The sequence below is a fragment of the Sciurus carolinensis genome, chromosome 11, assembly GCF_902686445.1.
Source record: "Sciurus carolinensis chromosome 11, mSciCar1.2, whole genome shotgun sequence".
Lineage (NCBI taxonomy): Eukaryota > Metazoa > Chordata > Mammalia > Rodentia > Sciuridae > Sciurus > Sciurus carolinensis.
In genome coordinates, this window is record NC_062223.1 from 20,712,250 (window position 1) to 20,725,399 (window position 13,150).

Genomic DNA, 13,150 nt, shown 5'->3' on the forward strand with positions numbered 1-13,150 from the left:
TTATTTTTTTTGTGGCTGAGCAATATTTGAATATTTTCAAAGGATAAATGAGATGATGAATATGTTAAGTACCCTGATCTGATTATCAAGGAATACTTATACTCTACCATTAAATTTGCATACCTTTTATTTGTCAATTACATAAAAATAAAATAATGAAAACTAAAAATGAGAATTGTGTTTTAAAAAAATGATATAATACATGTTTTTATGTTTTTCTCCCCACATCCCTCACAATGTACCTTTTTTTCAGTGTCTCTATTTATCCACTGGAATGTAAGCTTGTAAGACCAGGGATAATGCTGGTCCTTTGGGCTGCTCTATCTCCAACATTGAGCCCAATGACTGGCATGCAGATGTAGCTTGCAAGCGTCTATTGACGGACTGATGAATGAATGAATATGTTTTTCAGTTCTTTGTTAAGTGTAAGGAGTCACAACTGAGATTTTTCCATTTCTCAACTGTTAACTGGTTAATCTATTGTGAAGAGAGTTCCCTCCCCAACACACACACTCAAAAGTTGTTTACAGGGAATAATAAACTGGAGTAATATCACTATGATAAAATATCAACTTGACATCCCTGCCCTCAAACAAACCTCTTGCCATTTCCACCTCATGATAACCCTCTGACGTCTAGAAAGCAGTTCGTTCTGCAAAGAATCAAAAGCTTCATCTGTCTTTCATTCTTCCTCAGTACAACCTTCCTTTCCTTCCCTGCCCCTCACCTCATCATTTTCTGTCTTCTGCTCCCTGATTCCATTGTGTCTCTAGGCCACCTCTTGAATGGTGAGCACTCTCTCTGCCTTATGTGATTTATGGGCCCAGTGACACCAAGGTCAGAACCCAGATTGTTTTGCAGGTGCCCCTGAAGCCCCTGGATGGTGTTGGGAGCTCCAGCCCTGAGGGACAGCTCACAGGAAATGAGATTAAATTTGCAGCAAGAGGCACAAAGTGGCACTGGATATCACCCAACAACCAAAGCAGTCATTGTTTTCCAACCCCCACTCCCAGGGACCCAAGCTTGAATCTACAGAAAGACAGCAGTTGTGGTTCTGAAACCCCCAGATAAACACTGAGGAGGGCAATATTAGAAGGAAGCTGATATGGAATGTCTGCTCAGGTTTCTGGGGGCTCTGCTTCTGACCAGGGTTACATTTACCTAAACAATATGTACTGTATAACAAGACTTTTGTGGAATTTAAGCATAGAAATGGTCAAACTGTTTCTAATGCTCTGGATAACTTCATCAGCAACCTGGTACTTACTGAGGGACTTCTATATGCTAGACTCTGTGCTAGGGGCTGAGAGATATGAGAAGATGCTTACTTAGTACATGGTCCTTCAAGTCCAAATGAACTTATGTACCAGATGCCCCCTCTTTCTCTGAACGGCTTCAAACAGATGATTCAATTTCATAGAGTTAAATTGCTATAGTAAACTGAGATCTCATACACCAGACACCTGGGGCCAAAATAGATAATATATGCATATATATCTAGATTCCTGCTTTTAAGAACTCATGGTTTCCTGCTCTTCAATCTGCTGTATAATAGAATGAGGGGAAGAAATTTTAAAGATTATCAATGCCTAGGTCCTACCTCCAAAGATCCTGGAGACACTGCTAAGTTTTATAAGTTTCCCATGTCATTCTAATGAGCAGCCAGGATTGAAGATAACTGTTTGATGATAGAAAATTAATACATGGCATAATTATAGAAAAGTTTGTCACTAAATATCTGAAATCACTTTCAAATAACTTTAGTCCTGCTGGAAATATGCACATCCAAATTATCCAGACTAGTTTTGCAATTTTTCTACAAATTAAACAATTAACAATTGTGTTCAGAGGCTTCTTCTAAAATCTTTATTTACCTAATTAGAAAAATTATGTTTAATAAAAGTTCTGACTCTTTTCCTTTGATCTTCCCTTTCCTCTATGGACTAAAACAATCAAGATTTTTGGCTTCAGAAGCACATTTAGATATTTTCTCTTTAGATGCAATTTCCATACAAGCTAAAGCAGAGAGAAGAAAGGAGACATAGAGAATATTAAGTACTTTTTACAATATCCCTGCTCCAGTCTCCCTCTCTAACTGCAGCCTAAACCCAGTCTCTACCTGATTTCTATTATGCTCAAATTATTATTATTATTATGCTCTCAAGCCTTGGGCATTTGGGGACATTGCCAACTCCACAGCTACCTTGTGACTTTGTTTTCCCTTGCTTCTGTATCCCAGTCCAATATACCAACCAGCTCTCACCTTCACTATTAAACATCGAACACTTGTATGAGTGTTTTATGTTAATGATACTTTTTTTAGTCCACGCTCCTCCTTCAGCAATATTCCTTCTTCAAACTCAGGAAATCAAACTCCTTAACAAATACCAGTAACTAATCTTCCTGGTAAACTGGATCAGAGGCAAGACAATTAAATATAATGATGTAAATAACTTATTCAAAGCCACTGCAAGGAGAATCAGGTGCTTCTCTCTCCCATTTCCTAGCACAAGGCTTAGCTCTCTATTGAAGGAACACAATGTTGCTGTAATAGCCTAATTGATTCATAATGTTTTTTCCTTATTATACCATGTGTGCAATTAGTTACTTGAAAAGGAAACAAAGCTCAGCTCAGTTGCTGCATCTGCTGCCAGTCAGGGGACATACAATTTCATGCCCTATTTTCCAGATGGCTTGATTAACATTCAGAGAAACCTAGTGACTTGGCCAGAGCTGCAAAAGAAGCTGGGGAAGCTCAGGTATAATTAGACCTGGGAGAACTATTCCAGATGGGAAGAAAACTCACCAAAACATTAAAATGCAAGTCAAACATACAACACTGTGAAATAGAGCAAAATATGTATCATGGCTCTCTTTCCATTCCTATATTAGTTCATTTGTATCATAAATATTCATCAGGTGCTTAGTGATGGTTGCCTGTTGACTTTACGGTGTTATGCAAGCAGATAGGTTTCATACTTTATGGAGTCTATCAGAAGTGGGTGATGTCCATTAAATAAATAATTCCACATATAAAAATATGAATGTAGACGTGCTGTCCATTGATAGAGGGACAGAGGTTTATGCTCTATGTTGGAAGAGTTTTCTCTAAGGAAGCACTATTATTTCCAAGACTTAAAGAATGAGGAGAGGTTAACTCCTGAAAGAAGTTAAAGCATTTCTGACAGAGTGAACATTAAAGATCTTGGTGAATTCAAGGAATTTTAGGAAGGATGATGTGGCTATCAGTGCAAGGAGAGGGGGCTCAAGTTGTAGGAGGTAAGACTGAAAACCTCAAGTGGGATCTAGGCCAATGGAGGCCTCAAGATTTATATCATGAATTGTATATAATTTAGTATCCAAGGAAATCATTAAGTTTAAGCCTTTTAAATAGAGGATAGAATGTGATTTAAGGCTTTAAGTGTATCTTTTAGTTGTTTCATGGAGAATAGGGGCAAGATTGGGGGCATAATGAGGGGAAGCAAAGATAGCTGTTGGTGAATGATGGCTGTTGCTTGTGTGTGGCTGATGATGGTAGAAAAGAAATAGTTTAAAGAGGTATGTAGGAAGCAACAGTCAGAAAGATTTGGTGAAAAGTAAATAAGAAAGTAGAGACAAAAATGAAAATGGCAGGAATGTCCTGTTGTATTTCTTAAGCTACAAAGTGTGTAAAGATGTCATGTTCTAAACTGGGAAAGGGTGGGGTGGGAGATGTTAGTTCTGGATCCTTGTCATAGACATGGAATTTAAAACATGCCCTATTTTCCAGATGGCTTGATTAGCATGCAGGTTAACCTAGTGATGTGGCCTAAGCTCCAAAAGAAGTTGGGAAAGATCAGGTATGGAGTGATCATTTATTCAGATGTGGGATAAATGAAGCTCAAGAAAGCATAGATAGGGAAGAAAGTGGTCAAGGTTGAGACTTAAGAGTTCCAACTTCAAAGGTCAAATGGGAGGAAGATCTAGTAAGGAGGTAGTGTGTTTGGAGGATGCAGTATTCTGGCAGCATGGGAGGAAGAGCCACAGCAAGGATGGGCAATAAGTTTTGCTGAATACAGTCAAATTGACAGATATCATGAGAATTGAATGTCACTGGGTGTAGGGAAATGGAACGCATTAAAAACCTCTAGAAAAACAGTTTTGGTGGTTGCATGGAGCATTTTCAAAAACCCAGACTTATTACCAGAATGATGCCTGAGCAGTTACATGATGAGCACCCGTGTGTGACAATTTTTTTCTGCATGTGATGAAAGGTATAACTGAATGGTTAAATGGATGGGTTAAGGCCAACTTTGCCTCCATCTCTAAACTTTTTTTTTTCATTTTCTTGCATTTTCTAGGTGCTTAGAATATAAAAAACAGGAATGAAGAAATTAGACAGAACTGGAGTTGATAGTTTTGGATGTATCTTTCTGAGAGTGGAAGGCATGAGATGATGAAGAGGAAGAAATTATCACCCATTTCTGCATCTTACCAGGGATCCATACATGCCCTCTATGTATACCAGTCATTCTCAAACATGGCTATTCATGGGAATGACCAATGAAGTTTTTTAAAAAGAGTAGCTCCCCAAATTAAACCCGTGAATGCCCCAATTCTGGGAATTAGTCATTGCTAAGATATGAAAGTGATTTTATCACCATTGAGTCACTAAATTACTGCTCTAGTTAACTCTCAGTTTTCACTTCTTTCTTTTTTTTAAATTTATTTTATTGTAGACAAATGGGATACATGTTGTTTCTGTTTGTACATGGAGTAACAGCATACAATTTGCATAATCATACATTTACATAGGGCAATGGTGTTTGATTCATTCTGTTATTTTTACCTTCCCCCTCACCCCTCTCACCTCTCTTTTCCCTCTACAGTTCCTCCTTCCTCCATTCTTGTCCCCCTTCCAACTCCCATTATATGTCATCATCCACTTATCAGTGAGATCATTTGCATTTTGGATTTTTGAGATTGGCTTATCTCACTTAACCTGATATTCTCCAATTTCATCCATTTGCCTGCAAATGCCATAATTTTTATTATTCTTTATAGCTGAGTAATATTCCACTGTATGTATATATATACAGTTTCTTTATCCATTCATCAACTGAAGGGCATCTAGGTTGGTTCCACAGTCTGGCTATTGTGAATTGAGCAGCTATGAACATTGATGTGGCTGTATCTCTGTAGTTTGCTGATTTTTGGCCGAGGAGTGGGATAGTTGGATCAAATGGTAGGTCCATTCCAAGTTTTTTAAGGAATCTCCACACTGCTTTCCAGAGTGGCTGCACTAATTTGCAGCCCCACCAGTAATGTATGAGTGTACCTTTTACTCCACATCCTCTCCAACACCCATCTTTGCTTGTATTCTTGATAATCGTCATTCTAACTGGGGTGAGATGGAATCTTAGTGTAGTTTTGATTTGCATTTCTCTTATTATTAAAGATGGTGAACATTTTTTCATGTTTGTTGATTGCTTGTAGATCTTCCTCTGTGAAGTGTCTGTTCATATTCTTAGCCCATTTGTTGATTGTGTTATTTGTATTCTTCGTGTAGAGTTTTTTGAGTTCTTTATATATTCTGAAAATTAGTGCTCTATCTGAAGTAAGAGAGGAAAAGATATTCTTCCACTCTGTAGGTTCTCTCTTCATATTTCTGATAGTTTCCTTTGCTGAGAGAAAGCTATTTAGTTTGAATCCAGTTATTGATTCTTGCTTTTATTTCTTGTGCTATGGGAGTCCTCTTAAGGAAGTCTGATCCTAAGACTGACTTCTGCTACTTTTGCTGTTATTCTCTTCTTATTTTTCTAGGACTTTGAGCTGTAATGTTAGGTCATTTAGTTGTTGACTTTTCATTCTTTTCTGGAATGCATGCTCCATGCAATGAATTTTCCTCTTAGTACCGCTTTCATAGTGTCCCAGAGATTTTGATATGTTGTATCATCATTCTCATTGACCTCTAAGAATTCTTTTATCTCCTCCCTGATGATTTTTGTTATCCATGTTTCATTCAATAGCATATTATTTAGTCTCCAGGTGTTGGAGTAATTTCTCTTTTTTATTTTGTTATTGATTTCTACTCTCAGTCCATTATGATCTGATAGAACACAAGGTAGTATCTATTTTTTTGCATTTTCTAAGGGCTGTTTTGTGGTATAACATATGGCTATTTTCGAGAAGGTTCCATGTGCTGCTGAGAAGAAAGTGAAACCACACGTTGATGGATGGGATATTCTGTATATGTCTATTAAGTCTAGGTTATTGATTGTGTTATTGAGTTCTATGGTTTGTTTGGTTGGATTTTGTTTGGAATATCTATCTAGTGGTGACAGCGGTGCATTAAAGTCACCCAGAATTATTGTGTTGTGGTCTATGTGATTCCTGAAATTGAGAAGGATTTGTTTGATGTACAGGGATACACCCTTGTTTGGGGCATAAATATTTACTATCATTATGTGTTCATGATTTATGGTTCCCTTAAGCAGTATGAAATGTCCTTCTTTATCCCTTCTGACTAACTTTGGCTTGAAGTCCACTTTATCTGATATAAGGATGGAAACCCATGCTTTTTCACTGAGTTCATGTGCATGCTAGGTTTTTTCCCATCCTTTCACCTTTAGTCTGTGGATGTCTTTTTCTATGAGATGAGTCTCTTGAAGGCAGCACATTGTTGGTTCTTTCTTTTTAATCCATTCTGCCAGTCTATGTCTTTTGATTGATGAGTTTAGGCCATTAATGTTCAGAGTTATTATTGAGAAATGATTTGTATTCCCAGTCATTTGGCTTAGTTTTGGTTTTTAAGTTGGCTTGGTTTCTCCTTTGAGTGTTTTTTCTCTAAGGTAGTTCCTCCCTTTGCTGACCTACATTGTTGTTTTTCATTTCCTCCTCATGGAATATTTTGTTGAGAACATTCTGAAGTGCAGGCTTTCCATTTATAAATTCTTGTACCTTTTGTTTATCATGGAAGGATTTTATTTCATCTTCAAATCTGAAGGTCAGTTTTGCTGGGTAGAGGCCTCTTGGTTGGCAACCATGTTCTTTCAGAGCTTGAAATACGTTGTTCCAGGTCCTTCTAGCTTTTAGAGTCTGGGTCGAGAATTGGCTGCTATCCATATTGGTCTCCCCCTACATGTAATTTGATGCTTATCTCTCGTGGCCTTCAAAATCCTATCTTTATCTTGAATGTTAGGCATTTTAATTATAATGTGACTTGGTGTGGATCTGTTGTGATTTTGTGCATTTGGTGTTCTGTAAGCCTCTTGTATTTGATTTTCCATTTCATTCTTCAGGTTTGTGTAATTTTCTGATATTATTTCATTGAATAGGTTGTTCATTCCTTTGGTTTGTATCTCTGTGCTTTCCTCAATCCCAATAATTCTTAAATTTGGTCTTTTCATGATGTCCCATAGTTCTTGGAGATTCTGTTCATGATTGCTTACCATCTTCTCTGTTTGGGCAACTTTATTTTCAAGATTAAATATTTTGTCTTCATTGTCTGAGGTTCTGTCTACCAAGTGGTCTAGTCTTTTGGTGATGCTTTCCATTGAGTTTTTTTATTTGGTTTATTGTTTCTTTTATTTCAGGGATTTCCATTTTTTTTTTTTTTTGAGAATCTCTATCTCTTTGTTGAAATGATCTTTTGCTTCCTGCGGGTGCTCTTTCAGCTTATTGGTATTATCATTCATTGACTGCATTTGTTCTCTAATCTCATCCTTTGCTTTGTGAATCATCTTAATCATGTATAATCTGAAGTGTTTTTCTGACATTTCTTCTAACATACTGTCATTGGATTCTATTAATATAGAATCTAGATTTGTTTGGATCATTTTCTTCCCTTGTTTTTCATGTTGTTCATGTATCTTCCCCTCTAGCAGTGCAGGATCTGGGGTATTGCATATTCCCCACTAGGCTTATATTGGCCCTATAGGTTTCCAAAATCCTATTTTAAGTGGAGATCAATATTACCAGTGCCCAAATCAGACACTATGCTATCCCAGACCAAATAGCCCCTATGGGGACAATATCAAAATTGTCACAGTAAACAAAATGAGTTCAAATATTATCTTTGGTATAACAAATAGGTTTGCAATAAGGTCTGCAGTTTCTAATGGAGGACAAAGAGGATGCAGAGTGATGCAGAATGTGGCTGTTAATGGGATAAGAAAAGAATATACAGAAGTTCTAGAAAATAGGAAGGGTGAGAGTGTAATCAAAAGAAATTGGATATTAGCATGTGAAAAAGGGAGAGAGAGACTCTGAGGGAACAGGTAAACAAAAGGAAAAGCGAGGAAGAAAAGGAAAGAAATAAAAACTTAATTTTTTTAAAAAGAGAAAAAAGAAAATCTACAGTATAACAGTCATATACTAATGAAGCCTCCCAGTGTTCAGGAGCCTGATGCATGCGAGGTACCTGACAGTGAGTTTCAAGCCTCCAGCAGGCATCTCAGTATGAGATTTGCCCCACCCAAAGATTGGAGCTATGGCTTCCAGGATTATCCAAGATGGCCGCTCTGGCTTCGAAGTGTGTTGGCAAGTGGGGAGCTGCAACTCAGGGGTGGACATGGTCAGTGGGTGGTCCTGGAGTCAGGATGCGGTTGGTCTGGCAGGGGTCCTGGAGGTCCGGTGTGTTTGGTGTGGTTGTGGGATCCTGGAAGCTGGGTGCAATCAGTCAGTCTGGGTTCCCAGTGATAGGGCACAGTCAGTTGGTCTGGGGTTCCTGGCAGCAGGGAGCAGTCAGTCAATGTGAGGGCCCCAGAGGCAGGGAGTGATCAATTGGGCTGAAGTATCCTGGAGTCGGGGCTCAGTCAGTCCAGCCAGAGGACCTACAGGGCCTGGCTGTTGTCTCAAAATGGCAGCAGCCACATGTAATCAAACCTGCAGGTACTGTAACAGTGAACTTCCAGGCAACAACAGGCAACTGGTGCTCCACTGGGGGTCGGCGATCAGTTTGCTGACTTGTTGTCTGAAGATCGAGAGGTGAACCTTGTGGGTTGGGTGATAGATAAGTGTAAGGCAGGTGATGTACAGGAGAGAGGCAGGCAAATGACCGATGATAGACACCTGACAGTGAGCAATCTGCAGTCAACAAAGGCGTTGATATGCTGGCAGACAGCAGGTGATCACAGCAGACAAATGGGGTAAACAGCAGGGGATTGATAAGCAGCAAAATCTGCCTCACTGAGAAACAGATATCCTCTGCTTGAAACCAGAGTTATGGAGCAACAAGGAATGCAGCCTCCCTCTAGTCTGCCATTTTGGATCTCTCTGGTTTTCATTTCTTCTGCAATGCTCCCTCAACATTTCAGTAGCTACCTCTTCTCTCCCTCATTGTTCTGTGCAATATGAAATGCAAAGGGAGCATATTTTTGATTTGCTAATAGTACCAAGATGTATCAGAAATTATTTTTCTATCATTAGAAGAAAGCATACCTGAAAAATAAATGTAAGCATGATCATTTATATAATGCAGAATCCCAGATCTGAAAGCTTCTCACCATATCCTGGAATGAATGCTGGGAGACTATTATCGATTTCAGCCTTCCATTCTTCAAATGAAGAAACTGGATTGGAGAGGTGAAATGCACAGCTGTAGGTGAAAAGTGGGGACTTTAATCCAGAAATTTTACCTCTACATTCATGCTGTGATGGAAACCTGACCACTATACTGATTATTGAAATGGAGACACGCTAAGAGGAAACAATAACTCTACTGTGTTGTGGTGGAATATATACATACAGGCATGCATTTTGAACATTAATAGCTCTATATTAAGCATAGAGAGGAACCTCTGATTGAAACTTGTGACTTCTTTTCCCCAAGAGCCTACAATCCCAATTCCAAGATGTAACATCTACAATACTCATCTAACTAATAATACAAGGGTGCTAGGTCAGATGAAAAAATGAGTGCCACTAGCTATTGTGCCAATTATCCAGCATCAGGCACCAAGGTACAGGGTTGCAGGTCTTGTCTCTCTATGTCTATGTCCTGAGTACCTGGCACCAGATGTGCAGAGGATAGTTGTCAATGAGTGAGTATATTAATTCAAAGATTATTTAGATCAGCCACTGTATGAGCAAACTTAATGTTCCTTAAAAACTTACATATGAAGAAGAAAACTTGAGAGAAGTTTTTGCAAACTTGGCAGCCATCCTCAAATATCAATTTAAAATGTTCAAATTATTTATGCTCAATAAAGAACAAGATTGTCTTTCTATTCTTTCTATAAAAAGTGATGTTACCAAATTATTGTCCTCTGAATTGTTGATCAAAGTGGATGCAGTCAACAAATGTATTATAGAGTTATGTCAAGCAGTTTATTAATATATTTGATTGTATAATACTCATGGAATTTGTCAATGTTCAAATTTTCTAAATTAGTATTTCTAATTGTAAGAATCATTGATTTTATAACCTAATTTAAAATCATATTTTGTATATTTAATATATGCTCATATGTGTGTATATGTATGAATATATAATTACTTTTTTTAGAGAATATCTTAGAACTGTGTAAACTTCAAGTACCTCCAAAAAAATGGATCAAGGTGAGGGTAGGAATAGGCTACAGGGGACCTTGGGTATGTTTCACAACTTTCAGAAAGCATAAGAAGCCTTGAGTGTAGATGCAATAGTTTTGCATGTGAGTATGCATTGGCCTGTTTAAGTTGCTATAACAGAATACCTGAGCTGGGTTATTTATAAAGAATAGAAATGTATTTACTCAGAGTTCCAGAGGGTTGGAAGATCATGGCCAAGGTGCCAGTATCTGATAAGGGCCCTCCTGCTGCATCCTCATGTGGTGGAAGTTTGAAGAGCAAGCTAACCAACCACTGCATGAAGGCTCTTGTATAGGAGTATTAATCCTATTCAGGAGTAGAGGAGCCTTCAGGACCTATTCATCTCCTAATGCCGTCACGTTGATAACACTTGAATTTTGAAGGGGACATATTCAAACCATAGCAGGGAGCATTATTTTTGAGAGACAACCTTGGAAACTTTTCAGTTTTCTTAAAGGAAGTCTCCGCAGGCAAGTTTTTGTAGGATTGTTGCTCCTGTTCCTGCTAATGTTTCTGTTTCTTTGTTGATCTTTTTTTTTTTCTTGTTTTGTTTTAATCTCAAATCTTTCATATATCATTGTTAAAGATAGAAAGCCTCTACCTGTGTTTTCAGGTAGGTTTTCAGATAAAATCCAGATTGCCAGTGAAATTTGAATCTCAGATGAACAGTGAATAATATTTAAATATAAGGAGGACATCCGATACATTACATGAGATACATTTATACTAAACCATTATTTGTTGTTTATCTGAGATTCAAATTTAACTGGGTACTCAGCAGTTTCTTTGCTTAATCTAGCAACTTTATCCCCAGACAGAAGTTGTAAATTCTGAAGGAAGGAAAATCAATTTCATTTCTAGAAACTTCTGATTCCAGCCCAGGTGTCTTCGTCAGGACGCTCCACTATACCAGGCACTGAACTCTGTCTAAAGTACATCTTCAGGATTTATGGAGGCTTTTTGGTCCACATAGAGAATGACAAGTTAATAAAAAGGCCATGTTGATAGAGGATGAACTTGAACCATTCGGAGTTAGTGGCAATGATTTTTATGGGAAACAAATGGAGAATGTAGTAATGGTGTTCCCTGTGATGCCCATAATTATTACTATGATTGAAATCCTTTACATCAAAAAGAGATTAGGTAGAAAGGAGTGAAGGGATGGAGGATTGTGGGGATAGGAAGGATAGTAAAGTGAATCTGACATTATTATCCTATGTACATATATGACTACATAACCAGTGTGATTCTACATCAGGTATAACCAGGGGAATGAGAAATTATACTCCATTTATTTATGGGTCAAAATGCATTTTACTGCCATTACAACTAATTATAACAAATTAGAGACCTGAGGAATGGAAATCTGAATTTGTACCAATCCAGGGGTGATTTAGTTTCACTACTTACTAATGAATTCTTTACCTTATAAAAATAATTTCAAAAAATGTGTAGAACATACTTTGGTTTTCTTTATTCAGAAAGAGTTCTTCAGCACAGACTTCTTATTTGTTTTATTTTTTATTTTTTGTTTTTACAGACTGCATTTTGATTCATTGTACACAAATGGTGTACACTTTTTCATTTCTATGGTTGCACACAATGTAGACTCATACCATTCCTGTAATTATACATGTACATAGGGTAATGATGTCTGTCTCATTCCACCATTTTTCATACCCTGCCCCCTCTTCCCTCTCATTTCTCTATATGTAACCTAAAGTTCCTCCATTCTTCTCTCACCCTCTACCCCTCACCTCTTTTATGTATCATCATTCACTTATGAGGGAAAATATTCAGCCTTTGGTTTTTTGAGCTTGGCTTATTTCACTTAGCATGATATTCTCCAATTCCATCCATTATCTGCAAATTCCATAATACTATTCTTCTTTATGGCTGAATAGTATTCTATTGTGTATATATACCACAGTTTCTTTATCCATTCCTCTGTCAAAGGGCATCTAGTTTGGTTCTACAATCTAACTATTGTGAACTGAGCTGCTATAAACATTGATGTGGCTGCATTACTGTAGTATGCTAATTTTAAGTCCTTTGGGTATAAACTGAGGAGTGGCATAACTGGGCCAAATGGTGGGTCCATTCCAGGTTTTCTGAGGAATCCCATTCTGCTTTCCACAGTGGCTGGTCCAATGTGCAACTCCACCAGCAATGTAAAAAAGTGTGCCTTTTCCCCCACATCCATGCTAATATCTATTATTGTTTCTGTTCTTAGTAATAGTCATTCTAATTAGACTATGAGTCTTCTTATTTTTAAGACACAGGTACAATACCCTGATAAAATATGGATTTGCTATTGTATAGATTAGTTTCACCAAAATAGTAATAAAAATACAGAATGCCCAGTTATATCAGCAACAAATATTTTTTTGGTGGAAGTTTGTTCTGTTCTTACATTGAAATTTTGCATGTTTATCTGCAATTCCAATTTAACTCTGTGTCCTAACACATGTCTGGTGACCCTATATAAGATGTAACTTGATAATCTTGATTTTGAAGGCACACAAAGATGGAGAAAGAGAGGGAAACAAAGGAATAGACAGACATCATAAAATATACAATGTAGTGAATTTTATCACGG